This window comes from Myotis davidii, unplaced genomic scaffold (assembly GCF_000327345.1).
Source record: "Myotis davidii unplaced genomic scaffold, ASM32734v1 scaffold1202, whole genome shotgun sequence".
Classification (NCBI taxonomy): Eukaryota; Metazoa; Chordata; class Mammalia; order Chiroptera; family Vespertilionidae; genus Myotis; species Myotis davidii.
Window position 1 is genome coordinate 21,192 of NW_006293011.1, and position 5,019 is coordinate 26,210.

Sequence of the window (5,019 nt, forward strand, 5' to 3'; positions counted from 1 at the left end):
ATTCTTGGCTATCAGTGTTCTCTCCAGCTAGACTTCAATTGATTATTCAGGATGTTTTTTCTGTATTTTAGTTGTAATTCCAGTTTGGTCCTTGGAGAGTGTTAGTGTAGCTTCCACTTTACACCACCACCATTTTGGAAACCACCTCTCAATATTTTATCTTAAAATTTAACACTGTACCAGTATAGTCTTAATTTCTTTCATTTATTAAATTCATTTTTTTTACTTTCTAATTTTAGCAGGTTCTAAGCAGAAGACTACACAGCCTACTAGGGTAAGTTAAAAATTCTTAAAAGAATTGAGTCTGATAACTTGATGTTTTCATCTGAGGAATCATAACTGAAATATTGAACCCTTTTGGTGTCTATTTAGTGTAACATCAAATTAAGAGAACTTTGAAGTCATTTCATAATCTTTGCATAATTGAATCCAATTCTATTTTAAAACCTATGTTTGGTCATTTAGTAGCAATGAGATAGAATAAGTGATTCCTTGTAATACTGCAGATTTCTCATACCAAGTATTGGGAAGTTTATGTGTAAGAATAATGGTCATTGTCTCTGCTGAAGAAAAGCTGATTCTAATATATTGCCTCACCTGTTGTATTTATTTGATGTGCATGTACAAAACAGTATTTCAGGCTTAAAATGAGGGATATATTTATATTAAATTGATTTTATTTAAAATAATAATTTATAAAATTAATGTAAATATTGGTTAAAGTATTTGTTCTGACTTATAATTCATTTCCCTCATGTTATAAGCATTTTTCTTCCTCCAAACTGTACTGTTGTTTTCACTATATCTTGGATATCTTATCAAGCTATCTGAGAAAATTCCAAGAAAAGGAACATATTTAGGAGATAAAATGAGAGAAATAAATTAGGGGGCTTAAAAGAAACCTTTATAAAGAGAGACTCATCATGGTGACAGCACAAAAGCTACTTTTTGCAAATAACACTTGGAAAGGGCTGTATTGTACTCATCTTCCCATAAAGAATTTAATGGTAACTGTACCTGGAATGCCACAGGTGAGACTCCTGTGTGGCAGAAAGTGGGGACTGCATATGCTGCTAATTCTGATGAGCCTCAACAGACATGCCTGAAAGGCAAGGGGGAGTAGGGGTGCTCTGCCATGGGTGTTTATTCTAAGACTGGTGCCATAGCTACACTGTCACAAACACACAGCAGCTTTTCTTGTGCCTCTGTCAGAGCTTATCCATCCACTAAATCCTAACACATTTTCTCTGCATGACTTACAAATGATTGTTTTGTTCTTATCTCTTGTTTAACTGTATTATTTATTATGTTGCTATGTATTTTGGACTTCAATAATTTTTTCAAGACGCTAGGTTTTCTTGAACTGAGATAGACTAGGTGGGGTAGCAAATTCTGCACAGAAAAAGAATGTTGAGGATAAGACACTACTTAAACTATTAGTGAGACTTGGCAAGCTTTCCTTTTTAACCTTAATTGCCTTGGTTTTAGACTACAGGATTCACCGTTTACTACATAGTTTAAATATTAGTGTATGTAAATTTTAGTATGAAGGACATGAAATAGATTCTATTTTTATATAAATACTAGTGGCCTGGTGCTTGAAATTTATGCACATTAAAAGGGGATTAATTAGAGGAAATATGTTAATACTGCTATTTGCCCTTTCTCTATAATACAAGTGTCAGAGATGAAAGAAAATTAGTAAAATGTATATATAAATCTCCCTCCTGTCAGATTCTGGGGCACATTGTGGGACCCAGTCATGTCCCCACCCACCCACATGTGCCTCGAAATTGTGCGAGACTCAGACCTGGCCGGCTCTACCCCGCCACTGGCGGGGGGCACAGCCTCAGGTCCCCCAGGCTGGGGTGGGTGGTGCAGCCTAAGGTTCCCCGGCCTGGCCTCTGGGCTCCTTGCCCTGATGCCAGTGTGGGGGGGGATGCATCCTCAGCTCCCTTGGCCCAGCCTCAGGTTCCCCAGTCCTGGCACAAGGGTGTGAGGGCACAAGGGCATGAGGGCAGGAGTGTATAATGACCATTTGCATATTAGCTCTTGGTTATATAGGATATTTGAAATATTCTTCAGAAAGCTCTAGAGCAGTGGTTCTCAACCTTCCTAATGCCACAACTTTTTAATACAGTTCCTCATGTTGTGGTGACCACCAGCCATAAAATTATTTTTGTTGCTACTTCATAACTGTAATTTTGCTACTGTTATGAATCGTAATGTAAATATCTGATATGCAGGATGCATTGTCATTGTTACAAATTAAACATAATTAAAGCATAGTGATAAATCACAAAAATAATATGTAATTATATATGTGTTTTCCGATGGTCTTAGGCGACCCCCAAAGGAGTCGCGACCCACAGGTTGAGAACCACTGCTGTAGAGGAACCCCTTAATTTGTGATTATGACAAACTTGTATATATTTCTTGATCCATTAACAGAGCATAATTTCAACTAGTCCCCAAAGCAATTTAGAATATTTTCTCTATGCCTTGGGGAAAATCTACTGTTTTGTTTTTTTTCTACCTTGACCTCTCTTTTTATTTTTAATATTAAACAAGAAATAAAAGTTTTGCTATAATATTCTCACCTCTGAGAAAAATGCACTCCTCTGTGTCTCCCAAGTAGTTGCATGCATTAGCAAGTGATATTGGGCAAGGGGACTACTGTTTTCTTATTTTGGCCAAAATGAAGTCTACAGCGCCCCCAGTATAGAAGAACCTCAATTAATTACAATTTCTGATTCATAAATTTTAGGAAGATATAGTCTCTCACCGCGGAGTGAGACCAAAATATTTCACTTTCTTTCTCCCTAAATCTAGATCTATATTCTCAACTGACTATTTCCTTTGTGGGGGACTGTGGGTATGATCCACAGAAAGGCATTGTAATCAGATGCCTTAAAATTAATTTGTATTGACAGCTGTAGAATAGTTGGCATGATATTGCTACCTAGTTGTTTATTTAGAAACTAGAGGCCCAATGCACAAAATTCATGCAAGGGGCTCAGCTCTCACAGCCCTGGCTGCATATGGAAGGTTGTTTGGCTGCCTGGTCTAATTAGCATATAATGCTTTTGTTATTATAGGTGATTTTTAATTGTGGAACCTTAATAATTACTTGCTTGGCTTGTTACTAAATTCTTGGCATTTAAAGAATTGAAAGGAATGATGAATGACGGTAAGTATAAAAAGCACATACAATTATAGATTGGTTAAAATACGGACATTGAAAAGAAATAAAATTGCTTCCTGGAAATACGGCGTTTTAAATAAAAGGGACACTGTCAAAGCATAAAGGTTTACACGTGTTCATTTACAAAACTTAAATCTACTCTGTTAAAATTGCACCACTAGTCATATAAAAGCTGTAAGGTGTCACCCATCAGATTTCCAGTCCTACTGCTCACAGCAAAGGGAAGCTACTGCCTTTTAAAAAACCTTTCTAATGTAGTGAAAGTTACTGTGAAATGGTTTTTATATGACATGTAATCTGGCACAAATCTTTATAATCTTGACAGAGTTCCTTTTGTGCTTGTGTTGGTGATTTTGTTGCACTTAAGCCATGGGGGCATAATATCTCTGCTTTTCCACAAAGGAACTTGGTTCTAACTTTTAGGGAAAGGACTTAGAAAGAGGGAGAGAGAGTCTGGCTGGTGTGGCTCAGTGATTGAGCTTTGAACCAGGAACCAAGAGGTCACTGGTTCAATTCCTGGTCAGGACACAGACCTGTTGTGGGCCTGACCTCCAGCGGGGAGCATGTAGGAGGCAGCCAACTGTGGATGTTTTTCATTTGTTGATGTTTCTATCTCTCAGTACTCCCTGCCTCTCTCTCTAGGAATCAACAACAACAAAATATTGAAAAACAAAACACCAACTCTTCTCTGCCCTCTCTAATAAATAAATAAATAAATAAATAAATAAATAAATAAATAAGAAGAATGTTTGGCCACGCAATATTTTGCTTTTTTTTGAGTGTGTGTGTGTGGTGGGGGGACTCTGAGCTAACAATTTTAAAATTTTATTAAATATTTCAAGCACACACATTTGTTAAAGAGATCAGAGATATCAAATGCTATAAGTATTCATTTAGCTCTGTTTACATTTTAATGTGTTTTTACCTTGTCAAAAACTTCTTCCTTCACTTAGTTTTTACTGTCATGGCTTGATCATGCAAATAGTTTATTTTCCATTTTACTATTTTAAAGTCTGTGACCTACCTGCTCGCCTTTCTAGCAAAAGTGTAGCATTAATGCAACAGGCTGTATTCCACAGTACAATTAATGTTTGCATAAGAGTAAAATCACACCGAATGCCTGTTGGTGGATTAAGTTTAAAAGAATGTTCAGGCTGTGTTCAACAAGCAGGCACAGAATGATCACACTTTTGTTGCTGTGTGCCACAGCCTTTATTACAAAAATGCATGTTTTATTATACTAATTACAGCCCTCCCCCAAAAATCATAGTTAGTAAGAATAAACGAAATGGTATTAAACAAAGAACTAGTGCATGAAATTGTGACATGGTTTGCTCATGTTTTCATTCTGGTATCCTATATTTTTAATTTTTTGTTCTTTCCTTTTCTGTTGTGGAGTCATTCTTCTTTAGTTGATTAGAGTAATGAAACCCCTTTCCTCCTGGGTCAGAAAACCAGGTATAAGAACCTTGAGTACCATTTCCTTTGTTAATTTCCCTTAAGAAGTGACTTTTTTGAACCACTGTATTGGAAGATAAAGCAGTTTTTGTTTGTTCATAGCACATCTATACTAATAAAAGCATAATATGCTAATTAGACCCTAAAGCCAAATGACCTTCTGGATGTCATTCCAGATATCCTTCTGGACAAAGCCGCATGGTGGAGGTTGAGGCAGAGACAATTAAGGGCAATCAGGCCAGCAGGGGAGCAGATAGGGTTGATCAGGCAGACAGGCAAAGCAGTTAGGGGCAATCAGGCAGGCAGGCAGTGGCAGTTAGGGGTGATCAGGCAGGCAGGGGGACCAGCAGGGGCAA

General features: G+C 37.2%; 1 long non-coding RNA gene across 1 annotated transcript in view; it reads left to right on the plus strand.

The window, feature by feature from the left end:
• Positions 1-3,111: 3,111 nt before the first annotated feature.
• The window catches only part of LOC107183566, a 2,944-nt gene continuing 1,036 nt past the window's right edge, over positions 3,112-5,019 (plus strand). Inside the window, exon 1 of the long non-coding RNA XR_001514355.1 lies at positions 3,112-3,190. This is a non-coding gene — a long non-coding RNA (uncharacterized LOC107183566). The remainder of the gene's footprint in view (positions 3,191-5,019) is intronic.